Genomic DNA, 20,229 nt, shown 5'->3' on the forward strand with positions numbered 1-20,229 from the left:
GTCTATACCTTCCTCCACCGCCCCAACCAATTTTTACGAGTATAGAAAATAATAATTAAGCTGATAGTACCTATAGAGAATTTTGAAAATCAATAGACAGTGTCAATTAAAGCCTTGTCCTTGTCATTTTGACGGAATTACAGGCCAATGGCACTTTCTCCCTGCGGGTTATTCAGTCGCACCTTAAAGACCAATCCGAAAAGATGTCTATTGATGTTTTTGCTTTTATCTTCTCAAATTACGTTAGTTCTTCCCAAGTACCCAATTTTGGTTCCAATATTATGTATACTGTTCTCACAAACATAGGGAATAGAAGTCAATATGATTTACGCTTAGTAAGAACACATAATTGCAGGTGTTCCCGGAGGAAAACATTTGGTAGTAATGGTGTAGTGATTGGATCGCGACGGTAGACGTAGGACGACATGGTGATGAGGTGGGGGATAACGGTATGGAAACAAGAAATGGCCGCGGGGAGAAAGCCATCAAATTCTGCTGGAGACAGGTGTTAATAAAAAAAGTAAAATAAAGGTATACATGATGGGATTGTTAAATGACACTATTTAATGGCGACTATTTAATGACACTGTGATATGTTTTAAGAATGACTACTGTTTGTTATATCATGTCATTGCCACCCGGCTTATCGCCTAACAGCAATGTATCCCAAATAATAATAATAATAATAATAATAATAATAATAATCACAAATCCTTCGTCTAGACACCACAAAAGAAGTACGTACACTTGAAATATGGGATTCAGGGAGATATTAGTTTCACTATATTATGATTTGGCACAGATTTAGGAACAGCCTGATCAATTCTCAGAGTTTTCCGGGAGAGGATGCGGACTTGGACCACAATTGTATAATTATGAAACGTAGCATCTCATTCAAAAAGATAAAAACAAGGATGACGTTCTAGAAAAAGGAATTTTGACATAATAACAGGAACGGCAAGCTAGAAATATCAGCAGGCTCTACAAAAAATCATGTATGAGGACTGGGAGATGGGTACTTAAGAGGAAAATTGGGAATACATCAAAGAAAGGTTTTCGACGGCTGCAAACAAAATGATAGTAACTGTAAGTAGGAATAGGACAAGGAAACCAGGGATTGTGGGCGATATGATCAAGGTTCAGACTAAAATGATGGCGAAATAAAAAGTTTTTTAAGGGAGCTGTAATAAAATAATGTCTTGGGGATACGTAACATCCCCGTAGAATTACTTAGAGATTTAGGAAAATTGGGACTGAATAGTTTTCATATACTAATATCTAGCGTTAATTTTGGAGGAATTTGGCCAAGAGACTGTCAGATAAGGGTTCGTTTGTATTTCAAATAAGGAAAAGGCAGCAATATACGAGGACTACAGAAGGATAAGTCTGATTTCGCGAGCAGCTAAAGCGGTTCTCAGGATCATCAACAAGAGAATGCAGGGCAGGACAAGTGGCTGCATAGTCGGTGATCGGTTTGGGTTCAGTAAGAGGAGAGACGCACGTGTTTCCATTGCATTAATAAGTTAATTAATAGAGAATAATATAGAATACAATCAGGACTTATTTACCTGACTCGTAGATTTCGTAGAACACAATCAAGATATAGCTTTCCGTGTCATAGATTTCAAAAAGGCTTTTGATAGAATAACTTGGGTAGAATTGATTAATGTATTTCAGAAAAATAGGAGTACAAGTAAAATGGAGACTTATCCGTATTTGGTAAATGTCTCAGACGGTTTTGGTGCGAGTGGCAGATTGAGAACCCGAATGGGCAGTGTTAAGAGGAATAAGACAGGGATGCCCATTATCACCTGTGCTGTTCAAGATTTATGTGAAGGGAATGGTTAAAGAAGCATAGGAAGAACTGGAGTTGGGAATGGAAGTCGGCGGTGTATTCATAAAATCAGTTAGGTTTACGGTTAGTAAAGCCTAAGTGTATCGGTCAGCCAAGTGGTTGTAAACTCTGCCGAGTGAAATAAAAAGCCAGTGGGATAGGTACGGGATGAGAATAAATGTAAATGAAACAAGGATTATTCGGTTTCCTAGAAAGAGAAAAGTTAAAACAGGAAGGCAGCAACAAGAGAAGGTGGAATATCGTCTCTCTCTCTAAGTGTTTTTGACCGAAATGGTCAAAGTAGCAGAGACATAAGGAGAAGAATTGTATAAGGAAAAGAAGCTTTCACAAAGAGAAGGGAATTGATGTAAGGGCGGTTGCTTTAGGATGTTAAGAGGTGGATCGTCAAAACTTTGATATGGAGTGTAGTTTTGTACGGCTCGGAAACACGGTCATTGAAGGAAGATAACAAGCGTAGATTGAAGGCCTTGTGGGTGTGTGGCGATGGATGGAAAAGTTGCAGTGGACAGAAAGGAAACGAATGATGAAGTGGTAGGAATGGAGGAGGAAGAGAAGGGATTGTTGGAGATAGGATTGCACGGAATGAAGGGAGGAATGCAGTACGCAGAATTGAAGTGGGGCTTACTATAGCACTGGATGTTGGGTTGCGTTTTGTTACGAAATTGCAAATAGGAAATAGCAGAGATAATTTTTGAGCCCTTTGAGATATTTTTTTTTTAACAATTACACTGGTGGGGAAAGTAAAGAACAGGTTTTGTAACTTATCATCGTAATCTTCTAAAAGAAGAGGAATTGCGATCATATTTAATCGCCAACGATTTAAAGAATAAATATTTAACTATTCAAAGTGTGAGCAATGGTTTCGCTAGGCATATTAAGAACCTTAAAAATTTACTAATATTCAAAACAATATCTATAATTTCAGGAGAAATTTGCTCCAGAGAAAACGAGTAATAAGGTTACAACTAAGTCAGAGCATGATATAAAATATTATTTATGTTTCTATATATATACTAATGTATACGTCAAATAAAAGTATCGCACATGAAATCCTGAAGCGTTTGCTGATCTCTTACCCCCCTTCTTCTAAGAACCATTAAATCATATCGACTAAGAGGAAATAAAATAATAAAGAGCAAAAGGAGCATATCGACATCATAACGACTAGGATAAGACTTAATAATCAATATATTGTAAGAAGAGTGGAGTGAAAGCTGAAAAAATACTTTTATTAGCCTTCTTAATTTACGTCATTAGTGCTAAGTTAATTATTGAAAGTATTGTGGCAGGAGACTATAACACGAGTAAAAAAATAAACTCAAAATTACAAATTTAATTTTCTTGCATCTTACGAACTCCCCCTATTTTTACAAGCTATATTTCTTTTATCCCTTCTTTTAATGAATTATCTAGTGGTCCATTAATTGGAAATAGAATGATAAAATATCATTTATTTCTATCCAATCCTTCACAAAATACAATTTGGCGTTTATTTCTATTTTCTTAGAATCATACCTCCTCGTCTGATAATAATGCTAAAAATATAACTACGTGGCGTGGTGATAATATAATTATCATTGTGGTACGCAACTAACGTGAAAAAATAAGATTGATGTTTTTCAGCTTTAATGATTATTATATCCAAATGCCATTTTTCTGGGATGAAAGCTTGCTAACAAATTACTATAAAATGTTGAACGCCAAAAGTAGGTGTAATAAATAACCATTCGAAAAGAGGAGTACCAAACTGCCTTTGATCTACCAATGCTTCATATTAAGCAATGTTTACATTAGATTTTATGGTATATGTGGAATTGAAAGGATAATTTCCTAATAATTTCAAGGTGAGCCGAATTTAATTTCATTGCTTTCTTCTCCGAACAACTGTTTCAGGAGATAGGGAAAATATTTCAGCATTTGACGAATTTTCAACTCCACCAAAAGTGCCAAAATACATAAATCCCTCATTAACTCCAAACATTTTTAAAATTGAGAAAGAATTTCACCAAGTTAACAATATTTTTTAAATTTTAAAAATCATTTTTATAAATGGAGTTGCCTCATATCTTCTCCTCAAGACAATTCATACGGCCATTCCATGCCCCTACAGACTCGAGTTGACCCTTAGCCTCTCGAACATAGGAACAAATCGCCAGATACGTTGGCCCCTTTGAAAAAAATACATTTGGGAGTATTTTGCAAAAATCAAAAAACAGGCGCAAAACGGCGGATTGTAAAATTGGTGGTTTTCAAAAACACCAAATTTTCCCAATGTTTTATGTCAAAGCAGAATCAACGCAAAAATACGTTTGATGACTCGTATTCAATATAAAGGTAAATATAACGAACTAATATAAACGTATTAATGAACACCGTAATCTAAAAGCCATCATGATAGCATAAGCTGTACTTTCGGATGTCAAAATTAAGTTCAGAGGGACTCCCGTCCTACTGGATGATAGTAGCGGGCAAACTGATGTAATATAAATTACTGGATTAAGCCTTTCAGTAATATCCTTCAAAAAAGTAAAATTCAATTAGTTACCCATTGCAGCAGACTAAAATTTTCAATACTTCTGTTTAGCTGTAAAGAGCTGTAATGTTTTGAATCTAAATAACTACGCTGGCATGCGACGATAGAGGGTGAGGTATAAGATGCCTTCATTTTATTAGGTCTTCCAACTTATTTCTCGTCAACTACAAATAAATATTACAAGAAGTCAAAAACATCTATTACATCTCAAAATCATCTCTCCATATACACACTTTTTATGTCAACGCCTGATTCCAAAGCCGCCGAGGACGCTTCTGCAGTAGTCCGTTTTGTCCACTGGAAAAACCAGGTGGTACACGCGGCGCAGGCTTTTAGAGTTCGTTGGGACAGTACGCTCGTTCTTCTTTGAACCATTACATCCATGAACCAACATTTTTCACCATAGTGCATGGGTCACTCAATTGACGATGGCCTTCGTCCAGTGTTCACCCAAGCTAGCGGAGAAAACGGTTGAAACGTAGATAAAAAGGATGAAAAGTTCTTTCGTAGAAGAACTAAACGACGCCATTTTAGCATTAAAAACGCTTCTTCATTCATCGACAGCTATACAAAATCCATGCATTGAACGATGCAGCCTTATAGAACCAGTATTCGTAAGAGAGGTTGCATACACTACGCACAACCAAACAGCGCCATCTTCTCGCAGCCTCAAGAAAAAATTGGGACATCCGAGAGCAGGAAGGAACCTAGTCAGTCAATGCCCCGGAAAATAGATAATAGTTCAGAGGTGTTAGAAACGTCTATATACCACTCACTTCCTTTCCCAATCAAATATGCATTTCTTTGGAAATTAGAGAAGTTATCTTTCATTTGAGCGTTTTTCTGGGCCCGTAGATTCACCTGAAATAGGCTCAAATAAAAATGTCTTCCTTTCGATCGCATTCTCAGGAGATTGCGAAAGATTAAATTTTCGATAAGCCAATCCATGGATATCGACGGCCTCTCTTCATTCGTGGAGAGAGAATAATTCATCTTTAATGCCAATCTAATAACCGCAGGGCGGCAGAATGTGGAGGTCCCTCTGTTCTACGCGAGATTAATGAGCCGACCTCCCCCCTCATTGGACGATTGCTTTCGGCGCGTGCGCGTGCCACGGGGCCGATTTTACCCGCGTGTGCCGAGCGCTACATTGCGAACGCTCGGCTAGGCCCGAGGGGGCGCCCACCGACCCCGAAAACACCACGGGTCCCGGAACACTGGGGGTGGAGGAGGCGGGAGACTTCGGAATCTTTCAGCTGCAAAAAAATTAAGGGGGGAACCGCCCGATTCAACGGGTTGGTGGTGGCGGAGGATCGTGTGCGGACGTTGAGGGTTACGGGGAGGCTGCGAGGGACCTGCTCACGGGGGTGGAAACGGAAGGGTGGGCGGCGCGTGCGAACGCGTGCCGGTTGGGTGCAGGGGTGAGGGAGAGAAAGGAGGACGCGAAGGAGGTTATGCACTACGGTTATGCGTCGTGGAGAGTGTGAAGGGAGGAGGGGGGAAAGGGGAAGAAGGGGATGGGGTGGTCGAAAGGACGATTTCACGGTCGTTTCAAAACAGCGAGGAAAAGAGAATGGAGAAGCGCGCTGCTGATTGTGGCAGCGCAAAAAGGATGGGATTAAGCGCAAGAACTCGACCGAGTCGTGCGGCGACGGTGCACACGTGGCCACAAAGGACTTTCGCATGACTCCTCCCAGACGTGGTTTAAAGCATCACCATCTCTTCCAGGAACGGCTTCAGCCCTCAGTATATATGCAATAGCTCATTTACGCGGGTTCATTTACTGTGCAAGCCCTGGGCGTAGTTGGAGCGTTACAAGCCGTAAGGGCTTAAAACACTAGCATGCTTAATAGGCATGTGTTTTACAAATTAGGCCAGGGAGGCAGGGTGAAATCGATACCACCTCAACCCTAAGAATCAAAATACTTAATGAGAAATTAAATTTGACTAACTTAAAATAAAATATAAGTTATTGCAATCAGAGGTTTGAGGATGAGTCTATAACAAATTAATATTTATGAGAGGTCATACGTTCTCAACCATTCTACTTACTGATGAGAAAGTACCCTGAAAAAATTCAGCATTTTACTCTTCCTGAAGATACGGTCAAAGGATTCGGAAAAATCGGTCCTCATTTTCTGAGAACGTATAGAATCAAAAAGAAGAACTGTCGAATGTGTTTGGAAAACTGGGACATTTTATTCTGGTAGGAAAAAAACTTTTTCTTACCAGAATAAATAAAAGTCTTTTCTGCCAAAATCGTACGTTTCAGCCAATTCAATAATGAAAATATCACGAGACATTAAATGAGTTATAACTATTTAAATATACACGAGGTCTCTTCAAGAAGGTTCACCAATTTTGAAATTTCGCGGGTTACGTATATTTGATTTTCGATTATTTTGTGACGTTATGTTGGTAATTATGTCTCTCATTTATGCTTAAAAGTTTGGTAATTTTGAATATTCAGTTAATTGTTGACAGCTGTTTTCCTTGGGCGTGTTTTGGCTTGTCTTCGATTTTTGCCTGTTCCAAAAAATCGATCAAAAAATATTAATCAAATATGGACAAACGAAATCAAGACGCATTCCAAATGTTGACTATGACATATGGATAAGCTAACTTGGACCGAAGCGACGTTTATCGGTGGTAAAAAATGCTCTCAGAGGGCCGAGAGGATGTGAACGACAGAGAGAGTGCCGGATGCCCGAGAACGTAACAGACGAAAATATTGATAAATTGAAGAAAATATCATTCGCCAATCATCAAATTACTGTTAAAGAAGTTGCTGAGAGCCTAAACATATCGATTGGCTCGTGGCATTCGATTTTTACCAATGATTTGGGCATGACACGGGTCGCCGCGAAATTCGTACCAAACTTGCTCAATTTCGACCGAAAACAGCAACGTATTAACATTGATTATGAGGTGTTGAACTCAAATTTGCTCCGGGGAGCATAGCAATAGATTCATGATTTGGCATCGAATTGCTTTTGTTAAATTTATTTTCTATAGTAGATATATAGTAAGTAGATATAAGAGTGGTAAGGCTCAAGGTACTCTGTAATCTGGATTGTTTCTTTGATTCACTTGAACCCCAATTTTGTAACTCTCTTCCACTCATCCCACCTCCATTGAGCAGCAGGATACGTATTGCTCACTTGCCAAAAGAGAAGAGGTGCACCGTCCATTTTTTTACTTTAGCGTAAGGGGCATTTATAAGAGAATCAATAACTTTCAACGCGCGGGGTTTTACATAAGGCATTCTGAATTTACACTCTAATAGTTTTATAGAGCTCTATTTTCATCCCTTATTTCAGAACTGTGCGTAAAATGTTTGGGCTCGTGATTTTTCCTAGGGTGTCATTTTTATATTGATACGTATTTCATTAAAGAAACATTGTAAAAGAATGCCAAAACCTAACATTAACATTCACAGCTATCTTTACACAATCGAATGAAGAGTTTTTGTCTGGAAGGTATACTAAGTTATGGGCCAAGGTTTTCAAAGTTACTTTCATATTACACATTAGCGATAATCTTTTTCATCCTCGTCATTTTTGACGTTCAAATAAATTATGTTAACTTGTAAATACTTATTTGGGGAAACCTGTGGTGAATTTGAATTGATACTTACGAATCTGAGGTCAGTTCTTTCTGTCTGTAGATAGGTAGTCGTGGTACTGAAAATTTCAGGAAAAGTGTGCGTCCTTTTTTATATCTTTCTACATTTGTACCCAACGCCATCTGGCTCCTTCGTTTAAATTATATATATATATATATATATATATATATATATATATATATATATATATATATATATATATATATATATTTATATATATATATATATATATATATATATATATATATATATATGTATATGTATATACAGACATACGTATATAGATGTGTAAGTATATACACTTACACCATAAATACAGTAATGGTACCCGAAAGGCAAGCCTTGGAATCAAACACGTGTCTTGCGGTAAATAGTCTAATGCGCTCTACCCCTGGACTACCCCGTCTCCATATACTAGTATATGTGTGTATAAATATAAAAGTATCTTCGAAATGAAACGCTCTTCGGTGACGTACAAATACAGGGTTCGTCCGGAAAATAAGTGTACTGAGCTCAGGAAAAAAAATGTATTACACTTTTACATATCTTAAGCTAATATTCCTCAAAATAGGACCCTTGTGAGTCGATACACTTGTTCCAGCGGCGTTCCCATTCCTCCCGCGAAGGCATCATCGGGAACCTCTCGAAGACACGTCGTCACGGCCTCTTTGACGGCGTCCAAAGTCCCGTATCGCGTTCCTTTCAAACTCCTCTTTATCTTCGGGAACAGAAAGAAGTCCGGTGGTGCCAAGTCTGGGCTGTAGGGCGGGTGCGGCAGCGTTGCCACGCCGTGCTTGGCCAAGAAGTCCGACACGACAAGCGCGGTGTGAGACGGCGCATTGTCGTGATGCAGCCGCCAGATGTTTTTGATCGCTGGACGGACGCGGGCGACTCGTTTTGGAAGATTACACTGCTCTGCTATCATCCGAACACTAAGACGACGATCAGAGTTCAGTACATCGCGAACTTTTTGCACATTTTCGTCGGGGGGTGTCGTTGATGGGCGTCCAGGCCGTGGTTCGTCGTCGACCTCTTCTCTGCCCTCCACGAACATCTTGTGCCACCGAAAGATCATGTTTCTGGACATGGCTGACTCCCCGTAAGCCTGGTTAATCATACCGACAGTTTCGGTAGACGATTTCCCAAGCTTTACCGCAAATTTGATGGAATAACGCTGCTTCGGCATCGCGTTCCGTGACGTGGGTCGAGCGTGGAGGTTCGCGTTAACAGAGCTCCTCACTACACCACAGCTCAGAGCCGACTGCCTTTTTCAGCGTCGCTTGCCAACATACCCCCCTCCAATCGCAGCCCGTCAGAGCGGTGCTGGGCGCGTCTGAAGCGGCGGGAAAAAATCAGTACACTTATTTTCCGGACGAACCCTGTATATAAAAACACAGATGTGTTTTTTTGGCTCACAGACGCGATTTATATGACGACGGTCGTGCCGTCTAATCGTCAAAACTACAAATGTGAGAGTCCTTTCTTTGTGTTTCTAGGCTCTAAAAATCTATATCTATGTTTTTATATATTTGTGTGAATATAAATATATATATATATATATATATATATATATATATATATATATATATATATACATACATTATATACATATATATGCATACATATGAGGACTGTTCAAAAAGTATCACGACTTTTGTGCTTTTTCAAAAATTATTTATTTATTCTTGAATATTTATTTTGTCCCCTTCAAAGTAATCCCCATTTGATATTTTACACTTGCGCCAACGCTTTGTCCAATCCTCGAAGCACTTCAAAAAATCATTTTTCGTCATCTTAATCAGCTTCTCCTTAGATGATGCGTTTCTCTCGTCAATCGTAGCGTAGCGTCGTCCTTTCATGCGCCTCTTTAGTTTCGGGTACAAAAAAGAGTCACTGAAGGCTAGATCTGGGGAATACAACATTTTGTACCACCGATAAACGTTACTTCGGTCCAAGGTAGCTTCTCCATATGCCACAGTCAACATTCGGAATGTTTCCGCGAACTTTATTTCGTTTTTCACACAAAATTTGATAAAGATCCTTTGATTCATTTTTTGGAACAGGCAAAAATCGAAGACAAGCCAAAACACGTCCAAACAAAACAGCTGTCAACAATTAACTGAAGATTCAAAATGGCCGAAATTTTCGGCATAAGTGAGAGATTTAAGTGTCAACATAACGCCACAAAATAATCGAAAATTAAATATGTGTATCCCGCGGAAATTCTAAATTCATGACACTTTTTGAACACACCACGTTTACTTACTTTCAAGTTTATTAGCACGCTGGTTGTAATTACAAAATGAGAGGCCGGCATTGGAGACGAGATAACATTTAAGCGATTATTTTTACATGGACAACGCTTTGTTGACTTTTTATGACGATCATGTCCTAATTCATCGCTGAAAACAATTTAAAATCACTAAGTACCGCATTTTCATCACTTCAAATTGCTCCTCCCTTCACTTCACTCAATAAGAAAACCTATGTTCTCAACTCGAATTCTGTCATAAAAAATCCACATTCCATGGCTCCTTCCATTCTGCACCTCTCCCGCATCACGTCTTCGCCATCCTGCGTTCATTCTTCTGTTCGCCCCAGTGCTTTAGGCTAAGCCACTTAGTAGCGGTCCGAATTTTTGGACTGAAGAGGGCCTTATCTTACTCGGACAAACATCGCCTCGTTTAGAGGGGACCAAAAACCTTTTAGGGGATCCAGAGGAAGACGGCGTTGCCAAGGAGTGAGGAGAGAGAGAGAGAGAGCGACCACAATGGAGGGAGCCGGAGGGAAGAGGATGAGACGGCGTCGGAGCGATGGATTTGGAGAGGGAAGGCGGATGAGAGAGAAGCTGGATTCGAGGGGAGGAAACCATGGGTTTCGTGAGCAGACGAGAAACCGGAAAGAAGGGGAGGCGAAGGAAATAAAGGGAGTTTAGGCACGCAATGGGATTTTGACGGTCTTTTTCCACCTTCGCTAATGTCGATTACGCGATTATCTCTCCTTTCCCTGCAATCTCATCATGAACTCCTGCATCCCGCCCCCTTCTTCTCACTCCAACATCGGCACTCATTCGTGGAACTACTACCCTTAAATTGATTGTGCTAATCCCTCTCCGAATGAAGTGAATTTGGGGCTTAGACATTAACCCTTCCGACTTAATTACTGCTCTTTAAATGCACCAACAAACGAGTTATTTAATGAGTTTTATGATACAATGCTATAATTAAAAATGTCGACGGGCAATTGTCGTAGATCTATTCTGCACCTTACTAATTGCCTAGTTGTGTATACGACGGATGCGTAATACTTGTGGATAATAACGCCGTTACCCTATAGTTTGCTTCCTTGGTGGCATCTCTAATACTGAGTCACATCATATTCAAATATTCGAGATAATATTAGAGTGAAATAACACATCCTGAAGTGGAGTTGCTCCATTAAACATTTAATTTATATCTAAAGACATTGGAAATTATTATAATCAAAATTTAGTGGATTTTTTTAGAAATTACCTCAATAAGCTGATGCATATACTTGTATTAACGTCAACTACGGAAATACTTGTGGTATCCCCATTTTTCTTTGCCATAAACTCTATTTGCCAGACAAAAAACAGAAACACTATTCACAAGTAATTTTCCTCATTCTCTAATATTATCACGCAAAGTTTGGCTAAATTATTTTAAAATTTTACTTTAATTTCTCCATCTAACAATCTAGTTTACTATCACATTTCTAATTGGAACCAATATAAAATATAACAATAGAAAAATTAATACAGTTATTCCTATTTTTAAGGTAAATAAATGAAATTTTGCCAAATTGTACTCAATAAATCCAACTGAACCAGTTCTACAAAACACCACATAACGGGAATATTACTGGTAATTTGTCTAATAATAGTTTATTTTTATAATTGATTACACGTACTTGTTTGTCCTAATCATGATAATAATATGTGATCTTGCGAAGAAATGTAGCTTTAATCACAGCCTAAGTAGTATTTTATTAAGTCGCATTGGAATCTATGCGTGTTAATTCGTTTGATAGTATGTATTTTGATCACGCTCTAAACCAATTTCCGAGGTCTGTACGTGTTAATGCAACTCTTCAGTAGCTCATAAAAACTCGTTCAATTGTCAATATTTTATTGAAAACATAACATTTTCCGTAGCGGAAAACGATATGTCCTATTTAGATAAGGAATTGGAAAGGAAAATAAAAAAAAATAAAAGGATCACGACATCATATCATACCTATATGATAAAAATGCAGCCTTTTCTATCGAGAATACTCTCATCTTAAGGTAATACACATGAAATTTGGCAAAACCAGACTCCGCAAACGTATTTTTACGGCAGTATTCCAGCTGATATGCCTCCAGAAATGAAATCACTGGGAATATTCAGTGTATCATCACAGTATTCGATACTAATCAAACGAGAAACCCGTTGAACTTTTCCTATCACGAAGTTTTCAGGTAAAAGATAAAATATCCCCTTAAGAGATAAAATAAGATAAAATTCTCCCTTTGGTTTATAGCCTATTAAATTTACTCTTTTCTGTAATGAATTATTTTTGTTATGAGAAAATGACTGAAGGAAATTTATTCAAGCAACATTTTAAAAAATTTGGTGAAGCAAGATGAATATAGAAATGAAAGTGTAACTTGATAGGGATTCGAGTATTTACAATAGATAAACATTTCATGTACCGAAAACAACGAATAACAGAAAAATATGAGAAGAGTGTAAATCAGGAAATTACAATAAACCCGATTGATTGTGTGAAGAATGAGACAATTTCCGAGCAAAACTCAGAATATGATGATTAATGGGAATAATTCCTACTCTATAACATTTTCAAGAAGTCTTCCGTAAGACAGATATAATTCATTAACCTAGAATTTTCCGCCTCATCCCAGGGCTATCATCTTTACCTACCCATCTTCTTCCCTTCCCCGTCATTTCCCGTCTCATCTTCGGGGCTTCCCCTAAACCCAGCGGCCTCCCTCCCTCCATCCCCACTCCTCCCTTCCCTCCCCGCCCCCAATGCCACTTCCCCTCCTCGCCCTATTTCAGCGTCACTTAATCTTGGACCATTTCCAACTGGACCCTCAAATTTGCTCGGGATCCTCTCTTCTCCGCAAACCACCTCAACCGTGTCTTGCTCCCTCTCACGCTTCCTTTAACTTTGCGACGGAAAATTCCAATTGCCCCCTTATCCTTCCGTTTGTGTAACTTTTGTGAGGGCGTGTGGGATTGCGCGCCATGCTCACTGCTCGCAAAAATGGATTGCTGACATCGTTTTACGCGGGTGGGATGGCACGGGAAGATGGAAGTCCTTTTAAAGGGACCGTTCTTGCTTCATCGATTACATGCTGTTGGATGTGAATTTTAGAATGAAAATTACTCTGTATGCAGTAAATGTTGGCAGGTGATGCCACGTTTATCACAATGAAATGACTGTAATTCATTTAAACAACTAAGGAACTTTAAATTCACCGCTCTTCAAAATTATCCTGCAATATTCAGCTGAGCCTTCGATAAATTGAAAGAAAACTGATTCAATTTTATCATTCGAATTTCTAAGTAAAAATACATGATTTTTATTTCAAAATGAATTCGTGATAACATTTTGAAATGAGTGAATTATGGTAGCAAAATGCGCTTTAAAATGTGAATCATTGGTCACCATGCAATTAATTTCTTCTTGTGTTCACAGTTGTGTAAATACGTGAGATGTGCGTTTAAATAAAATAATTCTGCGAAACCTTGCCATTTAATTTTTTTAAATAAGGACTCACAATTACGTAAAATTAAAAGAAATTCCATTAGAATGACCAGGGACAGCGATGGTGGCCAAAGGTTCATTAAATAAAGCTAAAAGATATTTTTTGTATGACTCGAAGAGCCCGGAGGTAAAAATTAAGTTTTTTTTTAATTAACACATTTCATTCCAGTCGAGTGAATGCTTAAGAAAAATTATTTTACACACGTAAAAACTAATTCCGGCAACATGACATTCAGATGAATAAAAATACATTACTCCAATTCATGCTAGAATCAATTTAGAGCCAATTATCAGACTAAAGATGACTGTTGGGCCGCGTGCAGTCAAAAGTAGCAACTGGAGTCAAACATCTCACACGTATTATGATTTCTTTGTTACGTGTATGAGAAAAATGCTAGCTTTAGTAAACTCGACACAAATATATCTTAGATTTAAACATCTTACTGTCAATCTGCTACTTGTAAAATATGCAAAACCTGAATAATATTGAAATTCTTGTCATACTCAATGGTCGTTTTATATCAACGAATGATTTATTAAGTGGAGTACGTAAAGGTAGAGTATACCAGAAAGAAATAAATGAAATCTTGAGTGAAGTAAGCGAATGATTACAGTAAGAAGAACGCCAGTATTTATTAAATAATGATACAACGAAATCTGCAAATGAATCAATAGGAAAAGTGATTAAAACAGGATCACAAATTGCAAAACTAAGAAAACGCTTAGGAATGTGTAGAAGGAAGTTTTGTGGGTTCAATTTTAAAGGGAACATATCATGCGTATATTTTCGGTAACAAAGAAAAAACATTTTTTTGACTGCGAGATGAAATCACAGTTATCCGGCTCATCGTATAAATCCGTTTAGGATGAAGTTTGGCAATAGGAACTTCTTGGAAGGATTAATAGCGCAAACTAGGGTTATAAATTAAACAACACCAATTAAAAAAAAAATTTTCAAGTTAATAAATCGTTTCGAATGTTTACACAAGAAATGAGAAGCAAACAATGCTTAGTTGGATGCTGTTAGCGAATAAACTAAAAAAAAGGAAATCAGTAATATCGAAAAAACCAAGGGCTAAATAAAAGCGCAAGAAAGAAAACTACGAAACACTTGTGAGAACTATACTAGACATTCAATCAATCTTATGCATTGTCATTAGTTTTACTCCTTGCTATGCATTCTATGGTAGTTATTTGAAAATCAAGAACTAGACACGTTATAAATGCAAATTTCAAAGAATATACTCTAAATTTTAATAACTAGATGAATGAATACCATTTTGAGAATAATTTATAATGATGGCAATCGTAAAGTAGGTTTTCATTAGAAAAATATAAGACGTGTGTCCATATAAAAGCGTGCTATCCTCTCATACACTCGGCTGGCGATGAATTTCCATGGTCGTTTAATCACGCAACTGTATAAAATAGATGATTTCTCGCTTGTCTTGTGTACTAAACGTCGCAGTTTAAGTATTGAAAACCCTTCTACGTAAATCATGCAACAGCTATACTAATCCTGTGCTCTAATAGGTGCAGCCATTTAGGTGTTGTGCTTGGCTAAAACGTGGCCACGCACTTTAAACTCAACCACACCTCTCTATTTATTCCAAGTCCCGGGAAAAATTGGATGTCCTTACAACTTGAACGGACTTCGTAATAATAATTTGTAGTTGACTTAAGGAGAGCTCGTAGAATATAAATAGTTTTAAAAACGTTGATATTCAGATATCACGTTAACATAAAATAAACACGCATGGCTACAGAAACTTGAATCAACCCCCCATAATTTCTCTGCTGTTCTCATGATTCCACAGTATCATTACCAAAGAATTTACCGATTGGTTTGCATCCTTTTCATGCACATATTCCACATATATTTTAGCAAAAGCTTCCAAGGAATGATGTAAATGAATACATTCATATAGGAGATTTCATTCACGCATAATAGTTTTAACACAACTCTTTCGCCTGCCTTTCAGTCAGATTAGAAACTATTGTGTTTTGATAAACATTATTATTACGTGGATGAAATCCGATATAGAAATAAGTTCATCATGTTCCAACTTAAAGCCGTGTTAAACGAGCATTGTATATTTAATAACAAAGTATGCCGCCATTAGCTATTTCACCGCAATTAAGTTAACTAGGCGCTCCAACTAAATATCAAAACGAATGAAAAGGTAAATCCAGAAATAAATATAAAATAGTAACTATTGGAAAATCATTGGTCCTTGAGAAGTGGTTAAGTCCATGGAAGACCTAATGACAATGAAGTTCAATCTTCATGAAGCACTAGGAACTGGAAAAACGCGTAAGAACGTTTGGGAAATGAGTCGTCCAATGGGGCCGGGGGAAATTCGGATAAGAATGGAAGGGGGGTGAGGGAAAGTGGGTCTAAGGGGGAACGGAAACTCCCACCCCCCCCTATTGCAACACCCCTGCCTGTGAGAGGAAAGTCGTCCCTCGTACTCTTTCTGCCCCTCCTTCGCTCCAATCCCATCCATTGTATGGTGTCGCAAAAGTAATTCCAGACGTTCATTGTGTCCGATAAGGGGATGATGATGACTAGTGTTTGGCGGGGGGGAGCAGATAAACGCAAGTAGGGTTGGGTATTGAGGGAAAAGGAGAGGTTACTGATGCAGAGATGTGAGAGGAAATTTGGTAGTTTTATGGATATCAATCACATAGTTTCTTCGCCGTGACAATATAGAAAAATGACTGGGGGCAGCGGACGAAAAAAAATTGCTAAGTTGAAATCTTGAGTGTGCATTACACGAAAATATTATAAATTTTAGGTTCAGATATTAAATACTTGCATATTTTATTCCATTTCGTAAGGCCTACCTGATCAGAACTCTATTTTCTTCCATTTTTTCAATCATTATTATTTGTTCACAAAAAGAAATTCTACGGTCCAAAACTAAATATATTAAATAAATATCAATTTATTAAAAAATTGGCACAAACGGAAAAATTGTACAAAAATAAAAATTATAACCATTCCTTTAAAAATTAAGAATATAAATTTAAAATGTGTACTTTTTCAGAAAAACTTTTTTACACTACCACCAGTTTTGACGCTTAGGTGACATCATTAGGTATTATTGCCTAATCATCGGCTCTACGCCAAAACCGGTAAAAGTGTAACAAAGTCTTTGTGAAATAATGCAAAGTTTAATTATTCAGTAGTCATGAATTTTCACATGATAGAGCCTGAAACCATCGAATTCAACACAATATTATTAACTTTTTACCTCTTTGCAGTCGTAATACTTTCTATTAATCATCAGATAACTTTATGAATTGGGTATGGGGCCGGCTAAAAAAGTAGAAGGCATTAGGAAAACGATAAATCCATCTTAGTGGTGTAGGATTTGGGGACGAGAGGAGCTAAATCGTTTCGGAACATCTGGATCGTATAGCAGGGAGAAATTTCAACCGAAGCTTTATGACTGGTGGGAGAAAAAGCTTGGGGCGTGGAGTAACCAGCGATCAAATACATTTATTCAGCTGTGGCAATTCATAAATAAGTTTGGTCGATTACCAATGGAGTACTTGATAATACCAAGAATGGGAGAAAATGGAGTGTTGCGCCCCTCGCTCTGGTAAGTAATAGGGTTAAAAATATCTTAACCTCCTTTGGAAAAACTGAATCTCCAAGCAAAAGCATCATCTGCATTCTCATATTCCCTTCGACAAAACTCTGATTCTACCATCTTCCTACCATTTCCTTCCACTCCGTGAAACCCATGAGATATAAAGTATTTTATTTCCCCATGAAAAACACATAGCTTTTTTTAGCAGCTGAAATTCATGAAAACTGTGAAACTCGCGACATTTTTTCAATCACTTTATAAAAGAAACTCAACTGTCCGAACTGCCCATGATGGAAGATGTGAGCACGATATGGGCCAGAATTAACCTAACTTAGCTACTAACGTATGTTGGGCTAAAGTTCAATTTGTAACCATTTGATAAGCAATGCAATTAAAAATACGAATGCATTTTTGTGAAATATCACACTATTTCACCATTTTGTTGATTGATATTGAAATAATACAACAACTAATAAATGTTAGCATTTTGGCTACACGCAAAATTCGTTGTTACAGAGACCTCATGCATTAAAACGTGATTAGATATTTTATGATTTTTAATCAATTTAGCAATTAAAATTTCTCTCAAACGTCGTTCCATCAGTTGAATCTTTACTACTGAAACATTGTCCATTTCGAATCTGAATAAGAAATATTGAAGCATCCATTTTCCTAGGTATACATCAGCGGAAAACCCAATTTAAATTAATTCACCGCAGCATTTCCCTCTGTTCTTTAAATTTGACAATGTAGACAGTGGCACACTTTACACGGTGAATATTATTGTTTTTACTTTTACTCTAGTATTTACTCTCTACAAACTCTTAACTGAAGCACTCATTCACTTAAACGGCCCTTGAAGGAGTAATAATTTAATGTGGTGTCAAATATGTTCACATATTGGTGAGTTCGAGGAAAGAGAGCGACGAGGGAGTTTATGAAGCTGGGTAGCGGATTGGAAGGGAGATAGATATGAGAGGAAAACATACTCTCGGCATAAAGAGGACCCCTCCGTTGCCAAAGTCCCCAGGCGGGTCATTAACCACCGTTAACCGTTTGAGAATTAATAGTCAGCGAATCCTGTCAGATTTAAGGGCGATCTCCGTTGCAGACCTCAACTTCACCCTTTGGGCCATCAAGCGAGACGCCCCACCAGACACCCTGGGCCGACCCTCTCGGACCTCTCCCACAACCCCATTCCCGAGAGCAGTACCCTGCTACACCCATCTCCACGTAGGGGCATCCTCCCCCTTCACCGCTTCACCCCTTCCAACCCCCTCCGATCTTCCTATTTCTCACCCTCAGTCCTCTTGGGCCTTCTCCCGGGAGGACGCTCGAGAAAAATTGCCCGCTGTCAGATTAAACATGAGCGCGTGGTGAAAAATGCCTTCCAATCACACACCCCTTGAGTGGGTATGCATTTTTCAGTATCGGTTCGCGTATATTGTACGGGAGGAGGGGAGGCAGGGGGCGCGTAGGTGGGTCGCCGTACACAAGCCATCGCTCGGCTGATTACGAGATCCGCTTACTCGGCGTCTTTTATGAGGGCGTTTCTCCGCCACAGTGAGGTGCCGGGGAGCGACAGCGCCAACGAGTAGTTTTGAATCATCGAGCGAGAGATAAAGGAGCGGGTGAAAAAGTGCCAACTACGAGCCCCAGATCTTTGCTGCATTCCGGCTGTAAATGTGTGCATAAATCAAACTCGGCGCGGTTGGTTTTGCATGAACAGACTTTCGAATTTTCCTATTTGACACGCGTGGCCTGACAATCAAAAAGGGAATATTAATAATTTCTTAATAGCCGATGAAATCTGGATCGATATTTATAATGGAAACAGCTTCTAAATTTCTTTAATATATTGGTAAACTTTCTTTCAACTGAATTTTATGTCATTTTTTCCTAAATACTAGAGTCCCCGTGGAATGAGAAAAGAGCGAGGGATGATTTTGACTTTACTTTCCACTACTGGTGATTTCATTTTACGCAATATGAGGAGAGAGCATTTGACTGACAATTCTAAGGATGCAAGATAGGATAAATTATTTACAGCGTCTTTGAATCTATTATACGAAAAAGTTTTTATATTTCATCACCAAAGTTTCACTTTTGATACTTTAGAGTCGGGGTAACTACTACTGGAGAGCTGTGTGGCAGAAAGAGAACACAAGTTCTAGCAATTATTTCAATAAAACACGATCTTGATCATTTATTTGACGAACTAGTCCTCACGCGACCGCAATAAATGGAGGAAAACGTTTTTGAAAAAATTTCACATTATTCAACGCAGAAAATCCCTAGCAACGGTAAAATTAAGGACAACATTTCTATCAATTTAATTTACATGTATTGCAAAATTGTTTTGCTAAACTTAATAATAAAATGACACGAAATAAAAACTTTAAATAATTCTTTCTTGATAACTAACGTGCAGATACGCCAAATACCGATAGCAAATAAAACTAATGTTAAGTTTTCTTAATGTTACCAATTGCCAAACTATAGCCTGTCTAAGATGGTTATAAGGTTTAAAAAGCGAGGAAAATGGCCTTATCACCACTACAAGTTCTGAATTCCCAAAAAATCAAACACGGATCTAGAATAATAAAAGATACTGCGTTCTTATTATTCGAAGGTCTCATAAAAATTAATGGTGTAATGCATGGTATTCCACCCGCCGAAAGAAAAGGGTCGGAAAAAGAAGAAAGAGGAGAGGGGAGGGCAGAGGGAGCGTGCATCGCTGTCTGCAATGCTGTAACCTACCCTATTCCAAATCGTCGGCGACGAGTCACCGGAAATAATTCCCCCAAGGGATCCCCAAACTCCC

Source organism: Hetaerina americana, unplaced genomic scaffold (assembly GCF_022747635.1).
Source record: "Hetaerina americana unplaced genomic scaffold, ioHetAmer1.1.p SCAF_2, whole genome shotgun sequence".
NCBI classification, from domain to species: domain Eukaryota; kingdom Metazoa; phylum Arthropoda; class Insecta; order Odonata; family Calopterygidae; genus Hetaerina; species Hetaerina americana.